Raw genomic sequence first — 21,824 nt, 5'->3', positions numbered from 1 at the left:
GTCTCTATGCATCTCCTGTACATCCTGCAATTGTCTTCCCTTTTCATCCAAACTTCTTTGATAGCTTATTTGCATTTGCTGGAAATCCTCCTGCAACTTTTCAAGCTGTTTGCGTACCTCATTATTGGCATTGGCTTGTTGCAATTGTAGTTGCAGTACCTATATCTGATTTTCTTGCTCTTTCAGCAATTGCTGTACTTCTGATGCTTTGTCAATTGTCGTAGAGGCATATGCCCCTGCGATCTGAGACAGTTTGGTGAGATTTTCAGTTGGATTATTGACAAGATCTTTCCACAGGACGTCTAAGTGCTCAGCATCCTGAGAAAGTGTGTTTTCTAACTTTCTATTTTTTCTTTGCCTTCTTACAACTGCTTTATGTTGGGTACTGTAAAATATGTCTAGTGGGGGAATTTCTTCTACATTTAGTAGAAGCTCAGAAGATGGAGCGATACGAATATGCTCCGTTTCTGTGACATTGTTGACTATGGTTGAGCACACTTCTTGTGTTACATGTGTATTGCTCACAGGTGTTTTTGGGGCCTGTCCTTCAATATTGATCAGTTCGTTGAAGGTTTCCCATTCTTTGTCTAATTTTGTTGTGACGGGTGGTGCTTCAACGATGAGAGGGGGAACATCTCTTGACGGGGAGGCGATAACTTTCCGCTGTGGAAATTCCATTGACTGAGTGGTGTCCTTAGCTGATTCTTCGCCTTTATCTTGGTCGTTTACGGATTTCTTAGAATTCTCAGGCATCTCTTGTCCACTCTTAGATTTAGATCCAGCAGCACTTGAATTCTCACTAAGGCTAATGCTTGGAGTAGGTTCTATGGCAGGTAGTTGTAGCTTTTCTAGAGGAACAGTGGCTAGTCTTCTTTCCCTGTATACCATGAATTTTTGGAGGTCATCTGGAGACAATCGCGATTGAGCTTCCCGCAAAATTTCTTGGAGTGAGATTTTATTCTGAAATAAATCATCAAATAAATCCTTCTTTCCAACGAATATCTTTATCTTGACGTTCGTTGTGAAATCTTGGGCAACTTCATTTGGGTCAAATGGCCTTGCCGGGAATTTAAATAATTGTAGACACGTCATATTCTCCACTTCGGTGAACGCGTGACCCACATCGAATAATGAAAAGGCCCCACAAGCTATAGGAAACTGGGGCCATATGGCCTTCTTTTTGTCTTTTAGGTCTTTGGTTAGGCCGCCTTCTGAACAGGTTTGATATGCAATTTCTCGAGCCAGCAGTTTGTCAGGAATATATAAAGGTAGGATATGAGGAGGGACGGTGCTTCCAAATAATCTAATATAGGTGAACCATTCTTCCCCGAACCATCTTGCGATGGGGATGATATCTATCTGTGCCTCAGGTGAGCACCTCGGGGGTTCTTTATCATACATCATTCTATACATGGGTAAGATGAGCCCATGACAAATTTGGTAGAAATGCGGAATGAACTGAGAATCCCATAATATCTTATGATAAACATGGATGGGTAATGGGTCCTGAGTTGTCCATTTCCAACCCATAGAGGGAAATTTAGACACATAACAAATAGAATCCATAACATATGCGGATAGGTAAAAAGGAGGATAGATCCTTTGAGACATGGATCTCTTAGACCAGTATTTGATAATAGCTGTGAACAAGTTATCAGAAAAGATCTTGGCCCAATCTATAATAAAGGCATTTGTGGCAGCATCAATCAATGGTAACCATTCAGATGAAAACTTATTGATATCTGGCATCCCAAATAATCTACAAAGCATGGCCGCAGCAAAACAATACGGAGAGGTGAGGGAACCAGTGCTGTACATACCGTTTTTATCCTTTTTGAGTGGTTCATCTTTTCTTGACCAATCTTTAGTGGTCTCTGATAGGTTCGGGTTCTCTGCCACAAATTTTTTAATGAATTGTGCATTGTAAGTCACCTGCGGTTTAGGAAGATGATACATGAGCTTTAAGTCCTGTGCAACGAATGACCCGATGAGCCCATGTCCTTGAATCTTGAACTGTCTGTCATTCATTTCTGCATTGTTAAGTATCCACTTGATCATATCCGTATATGGGAGAATTTTAGGCCTTGCTGCTATCAGATGAAGGAATGAGCACGCCAGTTCTTCTAAGGATGCTTCGGAAGAGCCCTGTGAATCTGCGACAACGATAACCTTCATTACCCTGGGGTTTTCTTCTTCAAGCAGTCTGTACATGCTTTCCCACGTCGATATTCCCATGTCTCTGTTACAAGCTATGTCTGTATATAAAGGTGCCATCTCCTTCACCTCAGAGCCCTGAGCCTTACTTTTCTTTCCCATCTCTTCCTGCGTATGGCTTTGTATCGCCTTTTGTTCTTCGTTCCTGCAGCTCACGAATGGAAATGATTGATCAAGAAAGGTGATGGGAGAGTCTTAAATGCAGCAAATATATCAAATATGCCACCTTACGTGAAGTAATTCTTTGCAAAAGCGCGCGTCTACATTTAATAGATGACAACTAATTCCTTTATTATCATTAAAAGCGCATGATCTTAAGCCAGATTATGGTAAGTGGCTTTTCTTGAATAATGCGCCCGAAAGTTTCGTGACGGGGTGATTTTGCAATTTGGTTCGCAATCGTCGCAGATCGTGACATCGCATTATCGCACCATCACGCTCTCGCATTATCGCACCATCGCGTTATCGCAATATCGCACCCATCGCAGATCGCAAAAGTTTTATGCTTGCCATATTTTTGTTAGCCCATTCCTGCGATATGCGATCTTGCGATCGGGGTTATCGCAGATCGGAAAATCTTGAAGGCTTTCCCATTGGCATTACTTTATTGCGATGCGATATATCGCTTAGTACGAGAATCTTGCACATACCAGGATTATACCCAAATGGAGGAGTTTTTCTGTCATTTTATGATGCGACTTTTAAAGATTTTTTCTTATCATAAACTTAGGTTTTAAAGTATTCAAAAAGATCTTCCTAAGCTTATGATGGTAACCTTATTTCGAAGAAAGGAAACTCTAGCTTTTCCTAAAGTTTTAACTAAGGGTCCCCATTCATTTAGTATTTTGGACAACACTTAAATGAAAAAAGGGAGGGGTTGTTGCTGGCCACAACAATTGGTGATTCACTTGGGAGAACCAGTTATCTCTATTTTTCTATTGAACTTTTCAAATTTCCAAAAAAAAAAAAAAAAAAATTGAAAATTAAACTTTATTATAAAAAGATAAAGTGCATTATACCCTAAACTGTCAACGACATTTCATTCCAACCTCTTTCTACTTTAATTATTTGCTTCCTCAGCTGGTCCTTGCATTTACATCAGCCATTACTTGGTCTTGTAAAACTAAAAATAAGGTCTTCCCTGTGTACCAGTTTTTTTTTTTTGTTTTTTGTTTTTCGTTTTTTTTTTTTTAAATGCTCATTTGTCGCAGGTAGAGCCTCTGCTGCCAGCAGGTGTTCATAGCCTCGACAGGGTTACCTATTACCCAGTGATGATCCTTTATCCTACTTAAGGTGATCTACAACTTTTCAAATAAAAATCCATATTGACACTTTTTCCTTTTTTATTCTGAAAGAACAATGTCTTGGTTTGGTAGCCAAATTATGACACAGTCATTCACTTGATTTACACTTTTGCTGAACAAGCTGGCTCATGATGAGACCCCTTGTCTTTTGATTTCAATAATCTTGAGTCATTGCCCTGTTTTGATGGACAGTGTTTGGCAAAGTCAACAAAGTTTATAATATCTGTGATCATGATAAGCCGGCTCGTGATGAGACCTCTTATTCTTTGAGATATAGTGTTTCTTGGATTGTCTCTCTCAATGCTGTGATTTTCTTTAACAGGGAGGATATCATCGCTTTCCTTAAGAAAGCTCTGGATGACAATAATAGAGTTTTTTGGACATGGCTGATCTACAGGGAATCCTCATTTCGTTATTGATACCTTTCATTGTACTGATATAAAACAATTTCTTCACTAAGATTGCTTTCGTCAAATTTTTTGGAAGTTGAAACTAGTATCATATCTGGTTTAAAGTTTTTAACTGTATCTATTAATAATAAAGATTAAGTTTCCAAAAAATTTGCTATTTATACGAGCAGAAGTTCAAAATCTGATAGAGAAATGGTGTCTTTAGTAAATGTCAAATGCTGTTAACCACAGGCAAATTTTTATTAGGGAGGGGAAAATTTAAAGAAATGAGAGGTAACTTTTCCCTTGGATTATGTACATGATAGGGATAAGTTCTTCTCTTATTTTGCCTATCAATATTTAAAAACTAAATTATCCACTTAACAACCTAGCTAAACTACCCCTACTCCGATTCTAACTATAAATAGAAAAATTAACTAGGTAAAATGATATTTCCAGTGGAACCATCTTTTCATTTTTATTCCTACACGTATGTATCTTTTAAACATTAGTGTTAAGAATAAAACTTTTCTTGGACTGTGAACATTGGATGTAGGATTAGAAAGTGTAACTTCAGTTGGAATTCCGCCTGAAATTTCTTTCTTATGAAATCTTTTGTCCAATTGGATACCTATTGGATCATAAAAATCGGGATGAATTTCTGTTATGGATTGGTGATCATGTAATAGGAAAGATGACAAGCCAGATTGCGAATATGATTTTTTAGTTTTGATGGCCTGTAATCTACTATGCGTAAAAGTCAAGCTTTTAGCAATTTCTTGTAAAAGGAAAGTTTCCACATATAAATCACTAAATAAATTAATGAAGAATAGATGGAAATTTTTGGAAAGAGATTTATCAATTAACGCGAATTGCTGGCAAGTTTCCAAAAATATTTTTTTTTGTTGATGATGTTTTGGATGACACAGAAGTTTCTTCTGAAAGGCTGATATTGATTGATCATGGAATTGAAAAAGTTATGTATTTCCTTGACACAATTTAGTTTTCCAAAATGGTAATACATCTTTCGAATGTTCTTTGATAAGGTGCTCAATATACCATAGTAATCTATCGAAAGTCTGAAAATTTAAAACACAATCCGATTTTGTACAAAATGAGTGCAAGCGAAAAAGAATGCAATGATTATCTGTACAGCTAATGTTACAGCACAACTGGGACTGACATGAAATATCTTCTTCTTCACAAGAACTGGCCAGAATTATGGGATCTGAGTAACTTTGAATTATGTCTTGTGAATCAGAAAACAAGTTATGATTGGGAACAGGCATAGGGGTTTGCTCATGATACGAATCATAGATCGGGATATTGTTTTGGATAGTAAAATCATGCAAATGATCTGTCACTCTGGAATGAGGATCGACTGATATGATTCTTGGATTGGAATATCTCTCATTATCTGAGCTCTGTTGAGTTACTTGAGATAAATCAATATCACCATCATCATCATAGTAACTATCATAAATGATTTTACTGGTCTCTCTAGATTTTTCTTTTTCATCCAATATTTTCAGAAAAGGAAGGTCAAGTCGTTCTTGTTTATTAATGACCAAAGGATGTTCTATAGCTGCCTCTTTATTTTGAAAACCTAATGTTGATTTATTTGAATAATCCTCGGTACTTTTTGAGATATCATTAATACTGAGGGGGAAAAATTATCATCACTAAATACATCAGGATAAAGAGAAAAATGCGATTCCGAAACAATGCATTTGAAAATATCATCGTGAAAAAATTCTTGTTCATCACATTCACCGTAGACATCGGGCTTTAGATCATACCTTTGCGTGTTTGTATTTTCCGAAAGAGAATTAATTTGTTGTTCTAACCTAGGCATTTGACTTGCGATGATATTATCGAACCTTGTCTCCAAGTTGTCTTCTGGTTCCAAGGCAGGCTCTCTTTCAACATCTTCGCTTTTATCTTCTTGCGTTAGAGCAGGCAGGTTTCCTAAGCTTTGGGAATTTTCTTCATCATGAGTGATTCGCACATTTAAATTGGAATTTTCATTCCTATTAGAAGAAAATAAAACAAGACTCGAACTAATTTCTGATGGATCAGACATAGGAGGTAGGGAATGTTCAGAATAATCTGAAGATTCTTCATTCATGAGTTCATTTTCAAGATCATATTTTAGGAAATCAAGATGAAATCGCATATTAAAATCCCTAACAGATTCATCTTCTTTTCGTAGATATTCAATCTCATCATATACCTAATCATAATCATAGCAATCAAATTTACAGATGAAAGCTTTGACAAATTGGTCCCAGCTGTGAATTGAGGCAACTGGGAGGGTTCTACACCATTTTCTAGCTTCCGCCGTGAATGTAAGAGTAAAAATTCTGCATAAAACGCCTTCATCAATTCTTTGAATGTTCGAACTTGAAACTCTTTGAATAAATTGAAGATCATGATTAAAAGAAGAAGAATTATTCTTACCATTGAATTTTACCTGAGATAAGAGTCTTACCACTTCAGGTGGAGTGTTGGAATAGGCACGAACATGGATGCAACTCCAAATTGGAAGTTTGTGAGCAGCCATCCTAATTCAAATGATTATGATTTCAAACCATTCCAACAGACACTATGTTCAGGCCCTCCTTCTAGCGCCAAATATGTTGAAGCCCCGAAAATCGGGTCGACAACAAGGGGGATACCCACCCGGTCCGGACCTTGGTTGGCAGCTCCTTATCCGTTTGGTATAGCGGGTCCGACTGGGGATAATGGGACCAGTTTCCCAATCTAAGGGTGTGTGTGTGCAGAGTTGGATTATGCTGATCTAAGAGTTCTGATCTAAGCTACTTTAATCTAATTCTATGCTATTGTAATCTAATGAAAACAACACATCTAATCTATGCTAACCCAGGGTGTATTTCTTCTATTATGCGATCTAAAGAGGTTTCAAACAATAACTGGTAATAAAGATCATTCAGCTATCATAAGAATGGAAATCAATTAAGATGAACCACTTTGCATAAAAAGCTAGGCAAAACAGTTGTGAACAACATATCGCATAATAAGTTATTCATATATTAAACATAAATAAATGACTCCACCGTACAAAAGTGCCAAATGGTAACTCACACATTCATGCAATAACATATAAACAACTAAAAACTGTATATCACTTTAAGAATATAAGCAGAAATGGCCAAGAGATGAAAGTACCATTTATGACTGGTCCTACTCATAAGCTTTAAGCAAAAATGATTTATCTCTACTTGTTCTAACATCTACTAAGAGTACAGAAGTGCAACATTAGTAGCAGACATCAAATGCAAACATTAATAAACCTCGATCCATCCATTCATCAAAACCTCCTCTGAGGGTGCAGAAGTGCATGTTCTGAGGACAAGTTTTTGACAAATTTCTGGACCCTTCTCCAAATGCATGAGAAGGGTTAAAGTACTACTTCCTAATTCTAATAATAGTTAATTTACAAAATTTAGGATGCAGTTTTCAAATGACCGTCCTTTTTCTAATCTAATTTTAAAGAAAAAACAACATTCTAAATAAAATTACTTCTGAATCTGATCCTTAAAGCTGCATGCATTCATCATGCGTTTGAGAAGAGTCGGTTGGCTGACTTCTGCTTTGAGCTGGGCTGAGAAAACAGAATCTATGAGAGCTGGCACTACTTTCTTGGCCGCATTTATGATACATTTCACAATCATCTGCTGACTATGCGGCTTCATTAAGTATGCCCAGTAACACTCCCAATTTAACCTGTCTAGTGCTTGGACCGCTTTTTCCTTTTCCTGTGCTTTCTGTTTCCATTCTGCTTCTAGTCGCAATTTATTTGGCAAATACCCTGGGGTGGTCTCTTCGATCAAGTTTGCTCTGTGCAAATTTTCATTTACACAGTCGACAAGAATGCGCGCTGTCGTAGCCGTTGTTTCTGTTGCTTGTTCTGCTTCCCTGATTTGATCGTCCCATTTTTTGAAGAGAAAGTCTTTATGATTTTCATTTATCTTGGGTGCGCCTGCTCTTTTTCCCTCGTCTTCTTCCTGCCAAGCCAAGTACTCCGTCACTCGTTTGTCAATCTGATCATAGTCGCTTCGCAAGTCCACTACTTGATTGGTGATTTTATCACTAAGTTCGCAATAATAACTCCACTGTGATATCTTTTGTCCCAACTCCTCTTGTTGTTGCAGTAGTTGTTGGTTCAAGGCAATAGACTCTGAAATGAACTCTGTAATTTTGGGGTCGTCTCTGTGCATCTCCTGTACATCCCGCAATTGTTTTCCCTTTTCATCCAAACTTCTTTGATAGCTTATTTGCATTTGCTGGAAGTCCTCCTGCAACTTTTCAAGCTGTTTGCATACCTCATTATTGGCATTGGCTTGTTGCAATTGTAGTTGCAGTACCTGTATCTGATTTTCTTGCTCTTTCAGCAATTGCTGTACTTTTGACGCTTTGTCAATTGTCGCAGAGGCATACGCCCCTGCGATCTGAGACAGTTTGGTGAGATTTTCAGTTGGATTATTGACAGGATCTTTCCACAGGACGTCTAAGTGCTCAGCATCCTGAGAAAGTGTGTTTTCTAACTTTCTCTTTTTTCTTTGCCTTCTTACAACTGCTTTATGTTGGGGACTGTAAAATATGTCCAGTGGGGGAATTTCTTCTACATTCAGTAGAAGCTCAGAAGATGGAGCGATAGGAATATGCTCCGTTTCTGTGACATTGCTGACTATGGTTGAGCACACTTCTTGTGCTACCTGTGTATTTCTCACAGGTGTTTTTGGGGCCTGTCCTTCAAGATTGATCAGTTCGTTGAAGGTTTCCCATTCTTTGTCTAATTCTGTTGTGACGGGTGGTGCTTCAACGATGAGAGGGGGAACATCTCTTGACGGGGAGGCGATAACTTGCTGCTGTGGAAATTCCATTGACTGAGCGGTGTCCTTAGCTGATTCTTCGCCTTTATCTTGGTCGTTTATGGATTTCTTAGAATTCTCAGGCATCTCTTGTCCACTCTTAGATTTAGATCCAGCAGTGCTTGAATTCTCACTAAGGCTAATGCTTGGAGTAGGTTCTCTGGCAGGTAGTTGCAGCTTTTCTAGAGGAACAGTGGCTAGTCTTCTTTCCCTGTATACCATGAATTTTTGGAGGTCATCTGGAGACAATCGCGATTGAGCTTCCCGCAAAATTTCTTGGAGTGAGCTTTTATTCTGAAATAAATCATCAAATAAATCCTTCTTTCCAATGAATATCTTTATCTTGACGTTCGTTGTGAAATCTTGGGCAACTTCATTTGGGTCAAATGGCCTTGCCAGGAATTTAAATAATTGTAGACACGTCATATTCTCCACTTCAGTGAACGCGTGGCCCACATCAAACAATGAAAAGACCCCACAAGCTACAGGAAACTGGGGCCATATGGCCTTCTTTTTGTCTTTTGGGTTTTTGGTTAGGCCGCCTTCTAAACAGGTTTGATATGCAATTTCTCGAGCCAGCAGTTTGTCAGGAATATATAAAGGTAGGACATGAGGAGGGATGGTGCTTCCAAATACCCTAATATAGGTGAACCATTCTTCCCCGAACCATCTTGCAATGGGGATGATATCTATCTGTGCCTCAGGTGAGCACCTCGGGGGTTCTTTATCATACATCATTCTATACATGGGTAAGATGAGCCCATGACAAATTTGGTAGAAATGCGGAATGAACTGAGAATCCCATAATATCTTATGATAAACATGGATGGGTAATGGGTCCTGAGTTGTCCATTTCCAACCCATAGAGGGAAATTTAGACACATAACAAATAGAATCCATAACATATGCGGATAGGTAAAAAGGAGGATAGATCCTTTGAGACATGGATCTCTTAGACCTGTATTTGATAATAGCTGTGAACAGGTTATCAGAAAAGATCTTGGCCCAATCTATAATAACGGCATTTGTGGCAGCATCAATCAATGGTAACCATTCAGACGAAAACTTATTGATATCTGGCATCCCAAATAATCTACAAAGCATGGCCGCAACAAAACAATACGGAAAGGTGAGGGAACCAGTGCTATACATACCGTTTTTATCCTTTTTGAGTGGTTCATCTTTTCTGGACCAATCTTTAGTGGTCTCTGATAGGTTCGGGTTCTCTGCCACAAATTTTTTAATGAATTGTGCATTGTAAGTCGCCTGCGGTTCAGGAAGATGATACATGAGCTTTAAGTCCTGTGCAGCGAATGACCCGATGAGCCCATGTCCTTGAATCTTGAACTGTCTGTCGTTCATTTCTGCATTGTCAAGTATCCACTTGATCATATCCGTATATGGGAGAATTTTAGGCCTTGCTACTATCCGATGAAGGAATGAGCACGCCAGTTCTTCTAAGGATGCTTCAGAAGAGCCCTGTGAATCTATGACAGCGGTAACCTTCATTACCCTGGGGTTTTCTTCTTCAAGCAGTCTGTACATGCTTTCCCACGCCGATATTCCCGCGTCTCTATTACAAGCTGTGTCTGTGTATAAAGGTGCCATCTCCTTCACCTCAGAGCCCTGAGCCTTACTTTTCTTTCCCATCTCTTCCTGCGTATGGCTTTGTATCGCCTTTCATTCTTCGTTCCTGCAGCTCACAAATGGAAATGATTGATCAAGAAAGGTGATGGGAGAGTCTTAAATGCAGCAGATATATCAAATATGCCACCTTACGTGAAGTAATTCTTTGCAAAAGCACGCGTCTACATTTAATAGATGACAACTAATTCCTTTATTATCATTAAAAGCGCATGATCTTAAGTCATATTATGGTAAGTGGATTTTCTTGAATAACGTGCCCAAAAGTTTCGTGACGGGGTGATTTTGCGATTTGGTTCGCAATCGTCGTAGATCACGACATCGCATTATCACACCATCGCACTCTCGCATTATCGCACCATGGCGTTATCACAATATCGCACCCATCGCAGATCACAAAAGTTTTATGCTTGCCATATTTTTGTTAGCCCATTCCTGCGATATGCGATCTTACGATTGGGGTTATCACAGATCGGCAAATCTTGAAGGCTTTCCCATTGGCATTACTTTATTGCGATGCGATATATCGCTTAGTACGAGAATCTTGCACATACCAGGATTATACCCAAATGGAGGAGTTTTTCTGTCATTTTATGATGCGACTTTTAAGGATTTTTTCTTATCATAAACTTAGGTTTTAAAGTATTCAAAAAGATCTTCCTAAGCTTACAATGGTAACCTTATTTCGAAGAAAGGAAACTCTAGCTTTTCCTAAAGTTTTAACTAAGGGTCCCCATTCATTTAGTATTTTGGACAACACTTAAATGAAAAAAGGGGGGGGGGTTGTTGCTGGCCACAACACATCCATAAAGCATCTGCGAGGATTTCTCGGGTTGACAGGGTATTATCGCAAGTTTGTTAAGAATTATGGGAGAATAGTAGCACCTCTAACAACATTATTGAAGAAAGATGCATTTTCATGGACTCCAAAAGCAACAAAGGCCTTCGAGCATTTTAAAGAGGCAATGTGCCAAGCACCAGTCTTAGCTATACCAGACTTCACAAAAACCTTTATTGTGGAATGTGATGCTTCAGGAAATGGAATTGGTGCTATTTTAATGCAAGATGAAAGACCCATTGCTTTTGAAAGTTGTCCAATCAAGGGAAAGTTTTTACACAAAGCTATTTATGAGAAGGAAATGTTGGCAATACTCCATGAACTTAAGAAATGGCGACCCTACCTAATGGGAAGACACTTCAAGGTAAAAATGGATCATGATAGTCTTAAATACTTTTTAGAACAAAGATTATCCTCTAAAGAGCAACAAAAGTGGGTCACAAAGATGTTGGGTTATGACTTTGAAATCATCTACAAAAAAGGGAAGCAAAATGTGGTGGCAGATGCACTCTCAAGAAAGGATGAGGATGTGGAAGCATTGTTGTGCGCCATTTCTATTATCTAACCAGATTGGATAAACAAAGCAAGGGAGGAATGGAAGAATGACAAAGAAGTGTGGGCACTTATTTGAAAGTTACAACAAGACTCCAGTACGTCTGATACATTTAGCTGGCAAAATGATTCATTATGGTACAAAGATCACGTATACCTCTGTAAGAATTCCCAGCTAAAACAAAAGATTCTTATGGAATTGCACACTTCTCCCTTAGGAGGGCACTCAGGATTTTTAAAAACTTACCACAGCGTTAAGAAGGAAGTTTTTTGGAAGGACTTTAAATCAGATATTCAAAAATTTGTGGCGGAATGTTTGGTTTGCCAACAAAATAAAGTTGAAACAATTAAGACACCGGGTCTATTACAACCTTTATCCATTCCAAGCCAACGTTGGGAGGAGGCTTCAATGGATTTTATCACAGGTTTACCCAAGTCTGAGGGAAAGAGTGTCATCATGGTGGTAGTTGATAGACTTACCAAGTATGCACACTTTTGTGCATTATCACATCCATTTAAAGCCAATACAGTTTCTACTGCATTTATGGAAACAATTTAAAAGCTACATGGAAACCCAAAGATTATTGTAAGTGACAGAGATCCCATTTTCACTGGAAATTTTTGGACAGAATTATTTTCTTGTCTTGGTACTCAGTTAGCTCATAGCTCATCTTATCATCGGCAATCTGATGGGAAACCTCAGATAGTAAACAAATGTTTGGAAGGATATCTTCATTGCTTTGTATCTGATAAATAGACACAATGGGTCAAATGGTTGCCTCTGGCTGAATGGTGGTATAACACTTCCTTCCATACAGCAACAAAAATGACCCCATTTATGGCACTTTATGGATATCAACCACCATCCATCGCATCATATTTAAGAGAAAATTCTAAGGTACAAGCAATGGAACATCACATCGAACATCAACAACAAGTCCTCCAACTCTTAAAGGATAACCTCGTGTTGGCACAAAATAGAATGAAACAACAGGTAGATCAACATCGCAACGAAAGAAGTTTTGATGTAGGTGATTGGGTATTCCTACAGCTAAAACCATATAAGAAAATGTCCCTCAAGCAAGCTAAGAAGGATAATAAACTATCACCAAAGTATTATGGTCTGTACAAGGTTTTGCAAAAGATTGGTACTATAGCATACAAATTGGAGCTTCCTATAGCTTCTCGATTGCACCCAGTTTTCGATGTTTCATGTTTAAAGAAGGTTATAGGCAACAAGCTCCCAATTCAAACAATATTGCTAGAACTTGACGAGGAAGGAAAAATTATATTGGAACTAGAAGCAGTCACAGAAACAAGAACTTGACAGTTACGAAATCGATCAATTTTGGAGTATCTTATCAAGTGGAAGAACTTATCCGCTGAAGATTCCACATGGGAGGATGGAAATTTTATACAGAAGCATCCATAACTACTCAAGCGTTGAGGACAACACTTTTTTGAAGGAGAGGGGCATGTTGGGTCCCTATAATACTAGTGATTACCCCATTACTATTGTAGTTGTATCCCTTATTAGTATTGTTGTGCCCCTATTGTCCCCATATTGTTATTACTATGCCCCATTGAATCCCTCTATTATTATTTTTGTGGCTTTATAGTATTATTTTTAGGTTGACTGGGTTATATTGTGACTCCTTAGACTCCTATATATAGAAAGAAGGTTTTTTCATTTGAATAATCCAAGAATTGCTCATTTGTGTAATGTAAAGGAGGTTGCCCCCTCGAAGAGGCTGAATTCTAAGGCATTGATCTCTCTTTTCTATCTTTTTGTGAGCTGGTTTCATAACAGTAGACTCCTCTAAATGAGGAAAAGAACTTGAAAAGAGACAAGGAAGTAGCTACCCCAGCTAGTGGTCCTTTAGACTAGCCTGGTGCTAAGAGGCACAGGCTAAATCCATATTCAGAGGAAGAATTCTTTGAGGAAACAATAGGGAGTTTGAGAAAAGAAGGTGGAGAGAGTCTACATACCTTCCCAACCAGTGAGACACCTTACAATTCACAAAGACAAGAGCTTGAAAGACAACAGAGTGCCAATGTTTCATCTTTCAGATCTTCATTTGAGAAGATCATAGACATAAAAGGAAAATTCAAGGAGATAAAGGCCAAGAATGAGAAGCTGAAGGCCCAAACCTATACTCAATACTTGAAGATGGCCCATACAAATCAAACTAGATTGATGTCAGCTTATGACATCAAAGAAGGAAAAATGCAGATGAGCTTTCTAAAGCCCATAGTACAGCAGCCCAAGTCATTTTCAGACTACCTCAAGACTGATTTTGAGGTCTTAGCTAAAGATATCCACCCCATAGATCAGATAGAATTGCATAAGAATATAGGGGAGATGGTTTATTCTACATTGACAAGCAAGGCAATGATGGCACATAGGTTGCAGAATTCATTGAACAACACTACTGCCCAATTGCAATTAGAAAAGGCCTCCTCACAAGCAAAGGACAACATAATCAAATCATTGGAGGAATTGATTATTGAGTTGGGCCATAACCCAAAGGATATCAAGGCTGCAGAGAGCTTAATAAAGAAAAAGAATGAAGATATAGCTGCACTGAGAAAGCAGTTGAAATTGCCACCACTCATGTACCCACAAACTGCTAAAGTGATTGAAAAGAAAAATTAAGAAGAGCTTATGGACTTGGTCCTTAAGCTAAATGGGCAACTGAAAGAGACAGAGCAAGAATTAGAGAAAACATTACAAAGTAGGCAGAGTGAGTCAACCACCCAGCCCCAAAATGTAGTGCCAATGGTTTCTACAGCAGTCCCTTCTACATTGGCAACTGCTCTAGCAGCAAATGTCCCTTTGGCAATAGCTGCAACTATAGAAGAAACAAGTACAGGTACATCATAGGCAGGAACCTCAAATCAGAACACAGAAGAATTTATCAAGTCCATGGAGGACATGAAGCTTTAAGTCATTGAACTGCAAAAAGTAAAAGAAAAATTCATTACTTTAGAGGAAAAATATGATGTATCAAAATTCAATTTTGCCGAAGAGATGAGAAAAAACAAAGGCTTCACTGAACAGATTAAAGCACTGGAAAAGGATCTTACATTTGAAAAGCCTTTAACTGATATCGAAAAGATATTATGGACCATCATTAATTTAATCAATGATATTTGGTCATCAATTCAAATCATTTTTGAACAAATTGACTTAGTGAAAGTTTCTCTTCAAGATATTGAAAAAACCAAAGAAGAACTGGGAGGAAAGCCTGAAGAAGCTATTAGATTAATAAACTTTCTAAACAGTAGAAATAGGCATTAGTTGGAACAATTAAACATTGAGGATAGGACTGCTACCATCCTCGAAATAAAGAAAGTATTGACCAAAAGGAGTCTAATGCAAGGCCTGGAATGCAAATGTCAAAATATGCAGGAAGACATAGATGAGTTTATGGATAAATTTGGCATCTTACAAAGTAAAGGACTTCCAAGTCCTTTAGTCATCAATGACAAGCCAATGTTTCAGGATGATTATGTCAACAAATTATATCAGCAAGCTAACAATCAGGCCAGTTCATCTACAACCAAAATATTGCCCACAGGGAGAGTTCTCATTGATAGTTTGGAGAACCTTTTTACATTGAGCATGAAGTGAGGCACTTGTTTCCAGTACAACCAAATTTTGTAAAATACATAGAAGCAGATGAAATCTACAGAAAAATGATAAGGACAAGAATACCAAGAGATGATTGGTGGACCAACATGATAGACATCTTATGATTTACCATGGTAAAAAGTGAAGTAAATTGAAGTATTTATCATGATCAAATTTGGTAAAAAAGGATGAATGATGGTAAAAAAGGTAAAGAGTATCAGTCATAGGTAAAAGAGTATCAGTGAAAAGCTAAAATCGATCATCCAACATAGAATTATGAGAAAGACAACAAGATGCATATTCATAGGACCTGCCTCTAGCTCCTTCAACAAAAATAGGGACAACGAACAAGCAATTCACATTCAGTTTCTACTTTCAAGACCACCTGTCTCTATATTCATGTAAAAGATATTTAGTTTTCCTAGAATGTATCTCTCTTAGTTAGGAGATATTTTGATGTAAATTTTGTATAAGTACTTCCTTATTCGAAGTACTGTGTGTGGATTCTTATACATTTCTATAGACAAGTTACTTTTGGAATTGAAGTGTTGTTGAACAACTTTTGTATGGCTGGCTGGAACAAAGTAATAAAGCAAAGGACTTTTACAGGATACCAGTGTCAAACGAGAAACAAATAAGTATTCTATATCTTGTGTTTTTACAATTTTTCTGGTTTAATAAATATTCATATGTGTCTCATATCTGAATGATAAACGAAAAATTATATTTCAGAAAGAGCTTTACTGCATTCTGTCTTTAAAATCATTTATCTTCTTAATGTTTTCTTCCAAGCTATTATAGGTAGGGAATTCTTGATTGCTCCCTACTTTCATAGTTTATCATTGTGGCCATTTAACAAAGAATTCTTAATTTCTTTTTGTTAATGAGCACCCATTTTCCCTCATCTTGAACTTTGTTGAAGGAATCTTAATTACCCTTCCTCCCTTTTCAAGACCATTTCACCCTTTTAAGTTATCATTTGTCTTTTGTTTAGCTATCTTTCCCTGTGAAATCTCCCTTTGTTAAATCAACCCAATCCAGTTAAGCCATCTTCAGTTGACTCCATAGCCCAATGTGTTTCTAGGAAAACTAGTGTCTTTTAGATCTAATAGTCCCACTAGGATTGGAAGCTATCCTAGAAACAAACAGTCAAAGCAATTTATGATTTCCTTTATGTATGATAGAAAAGAGAGGAGTGAAGGTGCCAACCTGGATCTTCCGCTTGACTCCTTGCTTGATTTCTCTCTCCCTTGATAGAGCTTGCACCTCTTCTATTAATTATCGCGCTCAATGAATACATGTAGAGACAAAGTAACAAAACACCATCAAAGCATATAGATCTATTATATCATAAACAATGCAAAATCATAAATACCTTGATCATACAATAGCATTCACAAATAACAACATTCACAAATACACGATTGTATGGAGGAAAACTCAAAGAACTTTATTAATAATAGAAGGGAGAATTACAACCCAGCTATCTGATCCAACATCATCCTCCCAACATCAAAGCCCTCTTCACCTCATGAAAAGAAAGATCATCCAATAATACAATGCCTTTTCTCAAAGACAAACTATCATCACTTCCTTAAAAATTACCAAATTCCAGCCTCTAGATCTCTCAGATGAGGGATCCATTTATAGATGTCTGCAAGGGTGTGAGTCATCTCTGAGTTTTTGATTAGTGTCATTCCACTTGTTGTTCTGGGTTCCATTTAAAGATTTCTTGGATCTCTTACTCATCCCTCGGCGTATTCAGAGAGGCAAGTGTCATAGGAGAAGTTTCTGGAAGATTCCATGAGCATCCACTTAGAAAACTGTCTCAGAAATTTGTCCATCCTCGCTCATCACACCCTACAAAAGGCCTCTTCAGTATGCATCGCACTTGGCTAGTGTATAAGTTAGTATGCATCACACCTTGACAGTGGGTCAATCAGTATGGTATAGTTTTGGCCAGTTCTGAGTGGTTTTTCAGGTGGAACTTTTGGGGAATGATGTAATCAGTTGACTACGATCGTTTAGGGTATGAAACAACACTTTTAGGGGTTAAAGATCCCTTTTTTTATTGACATACAAGATTGGGGTTGCAGTACCCAAATATGTCTATAACAGTTTCCCCCTAAAGCATGAAGTCGTAAATCTTTTGATGTCGGGTGAAATGCTTTATCATGACGATCCAAGGTATTCGAACTGGAAGGTGACCTGTATAAGATACAATACAGTACATCATCATCATATTATTTTCATGATCTAGCTAAGGTAGGCATTCCCATGCTCAGCTTTATTAATTCATTTTCATGTACATAGGATAGATAATTGTCTGCTGTCACAGACTGGTTCTTCATATGAAGAGTCATCTTCCCTGGCTTAGATGACTATCTGTGCAACTTTTGTGTCCATTTGATGTCTTTATATCCTTGAATATATCATAGCCTGGATGGATGAAACTAGATCCGGGGTCATTAAACTCATTCAATCTTCGCTCGATGTACAAGTCGATCCATGTGAAAAGATGTCCTGAAGTCAAACATGGAAAGGCATTGCCTGATTACCAGCCAATAATGTAAGCTATTAACAGGCGCGAGAGGAATCACTAATAATGATAATGAACCTCAAGGTACTACAGTACAATTCACGTGGTGTGAATATATGATCCAATGTCGAACACCATGCAAAATCTTGTGGTCGAAGGCCATTTATGTAAACCTGTCACCGAAAGTGAGAAACTTGCCATTGAGGCATGCAAGCTTCAAAGTACTGAAAGGGTTGTTTCTAAGTCAACTTCTTGGATAATGAGCTGATGTTGACAAGAAGTGACCCATCGTAGGAGGGTCTTAATGTATCCCACATCTATGACACGAAACGAAGCAAATGATTTTGTGGAGGTGAAAACGAATGACGACATAAGGTTCAAGAATGGCGGTCATCAAAAATGTAGGTTGAAGGTATTGCAGTGGGTGAGGCATTGACTGGGTGGTGAATTATCTAAATGACTTCTCTTGAACATATCGGTGACACTGAGATGTATTGGTAGCATTAACCCCAAAAGATGGATGGTATGGAGGACCAATGGCGATATGACCGGTGAATGGAATAACCCAACCCAGCTTAATCATGGTGATGGAGTGAAAGTGTCATGTTCAAGAGTGACCTGCTACCATAAAATTCTTCAAGTTTTCTTCCCATTTTCCCCAGTCATTGCGGACTAGTACCTCTTTATTTTTGTCAAGCTTGAGGAGGATAACATATGCTTGTTCTATAATTTTCCCTTTGGGCAAACCTGTCGCTATGTTTTAGTGAGTTTAGCGATAGTGAAACTCGTTCTTGTCTAGGTGGATAACTTTGTCACTATTGTTTTAATGAGTTTAACGACAAAGACAACTCAGTCTTTTTCATGTTTAGAGAGTTTGAAAAGGGATGAAAAGAGAACTCCAGTAGTTCTTTTTCGCAGCATAAGCCCTTAAGTCCGAAAAATATTAAAATAATACAAAAGGGATGACTTTTCCGATCACTTTAGCGAGCCAAAAAAGTCAAGTGCTTGAACATTTTCATGAGATAATCCCTCCGATTTGAAAAGTTTAAAATATACAGGAGGGATGGTGCTTCTAATCACTTTGGCGAGCTAGAGAGGCCAATTACTCGATAATCTTTTCATATTTAGTGAGTCTGAAAAGGGTTTAAAGTGGACTTGTTTTTTGAGGAACGAGTGGTATCTAGGGTAGCAACTGGTTCCAGGTAATCTTGGAACTTCTCAAAACATGGTGATGTGAGAAGGGTGGCTAACAAGACCACTCATTGCAGTTGTTCCTCAAAATGGTAAACAATCAAGTGGAAGCGTATGATCGGCCAAACGGATGGAGGTGATGGAGGAAACACAACCAAGGTTCAAAAGGTTGATATAATTGCGAACATGAGGGTTATTTATCGAAGATGGGTTCATTTTTTAACGAACTTGAACTCTGGGGGAACATATGCTCAGTGGTAGGTTTATTTTTTAACGAACTTGAACCATACGATAACATCGCTCATAGCCTTTTTATGTAGGCTAGAAACGACCAGACTACAAAGCTGAAAAAAACTAAAAAGCTAAGGAACTACTGAGGTTAGTTAAGATGGTTTCATTAGCAGTTTAGACAAAAAACCATCCTTTGCCTTGTCCACAGCGTAGACAATGGTGAATGCTGGATTAGACCAATCACCTAACCTAAGAAGTTAAAAAACTAAAAAGCTAAAAAAGCTAAAAAGCTAAAAAAATGAAATTGGTCATTTTTCGCTTGGATAAAAAGGTTTGCATGCCCCCAAGCATCGAGAAAAGGAGAGTCTCCAGTAACCATATGGGAATCACTGCGGTTAAGCAGGATTGTTTTTGTCAGTGGTTACACAAAAACACTTCCTTGGCTTTGTCTACCAATTAGACAAAGGTGAGTGGTGTGTTAGACCAATCACTTAACTTGCAGGGATATTCATATGGTAGGATGGTTTCATCCACAAAATAGACAAAAAACTTCCTTGGCTTCATCCGCAGTGTAGACAAAATTGAATTTTGTTTCAAACCAATTACATATCCTACAGGGAAACCTATCTTTTTAGCTAGGTTTGTCCACCAAATGGATGAGGGTGCATGCCCCCTAAGCTTTGTTACATTCACTGGACTACTCGCGATAATTAGGTGGATGGAATGAAGGTTCCTTTACGAGATCAAGTGAAACACTTGACTTGGAACTTTTCTCAACCTTGTTTCATTTTTTAGCGAGCTTGACACAAGACAAGGAACTCTGCTCAGATCCTTGGTTTCATTTTTTAGTTTTTTAGTTTTTTAGCTTTTAGTTTTCTAGTATTTCAACTTCTTAGGTTAGGGGATTGGTCTGATCCACCGTTCACCTTCATCTATGCTGTGGACGAAGCAAAGGAAGTGTCTTATCTAAACTGTTGACAAAACCATCCTACCTAACCTCAGTAGTTCTAGTTTTTCTAGCTTTTTTAGCTTATTAGTTTGGTCGTTTCTAGCCTACATAAAAAGGGTAATGAGCAATGTTTCTGCAAGGTTCAAGCTCGTTAAAAAATGAACCTTGCAAATGAGAAATGTTATCATATGGTTCAAGCTTGTTAAAAAATAAACCTACCACTGAGCATATGTTCCCCTAGAGTTCAAGCTCGTTAACAAATGAACCCACCTTCGGTAAATAACCCTTGTTATCACAATTATATTAGCCTTTTGAACCTTGGTTGTGTTCCCTCCATCACCTCCATTCGTTTGGCTGATCATACACATCCACATGATTGTTTACCATTTTGAGGACCAACTACGATGAGTGGTCTTGTTAGCCACCCTCTTCACATCACATTGTTTTGAGAAGTTCCAAGATTACCCAGAACCAGTTGCTACCTCGAATACCATTTGTTCCTAAAAAATGAGTCCACTTTAAACTCTTTTCACACTCGCTAAATATGAAAATATTTTCAAGCAATTGGCCTCTCCAGCTTGCTAAGGTGATTGGAAGTGCCATCCCTCCTATATATTTTAATCTTTTTCGGACCTGAGGGATTATCTCACGAAAATGATCAAGCGCTTGTCTTTTTTGGCTTGCTAAAGTGATCAGAAAAGTCATTGCTTTTATATTATTTTAATATTTTTTAGACTTAAGGGATTATGTTACGAAAAAGAACTACTGGAGTTTTCTTTTCGTCTCTTTTCAGACTCTCTAAACATGAAAAGGATTGAGTTATCTTTGTCGTTAAACTCGATAAAACAATAGTGACAAACTTGTCCACCCAGACAAGAATGAGTTTCACTGTCATTAGACTCACTAAAACATAGTGACAGGTTTTCCCGAAGGGAAAATTATATAACAAGCATATGTTATCCTCCTCAAGCTTGACAAAAATAAAGAGGTACTGGTCAGCAATGACTGGGGAAAAAGGGAAGAAAACTTGAAGAATTTTATGGTAGCAGGTCGCTCTTGAACATGACACTTTCACTCCATCACGATGATTGAGTCGGGTTGGGTTATTCCATTCACCGATCATATCACCATTGGTCCTCCATACCATCCATCTTTTGGGCTTAATGCTACCAATCCATCTCAATGTCGCCGATATGTTCAAGAGAAGTTATTCAAAGAATTCACCATCCAGTTAATGCCTCATCCACTGCGATACCTTCACCCTCCATTTTTCCTGACCACCATTCCTTAACCTTATATCATCAGATCATTTTCACCTCCAGAAAATCATTTTCTTCATTTTGATTCATAGATGTGGGATACATTAAGGCCCTCCTATGACGGGTCACTTCTTGTCAACATTAGCTCATTATCCAAAAAGTTGACTTAGAAATTTATTTTAGAG

This window comes from Pinus tabuliformis, chromosome 3_1 (assembly GCF_031772625.1).
Source record: "Pinus tabuliformis cultivar Carrire ecotype Pingquan chromosome 3_1, CPIR1, whole genome shotgun sequence".
NCBI classification, from domain to species: Eukaryota; Viridiplantae; Streptophyta; class Pinopsida; order Pinales; family Pinaceae; genus Pinus; species Pinus tabuliformis.
This window is presented reverse-complemented; position numbering follows the sequence as displayed.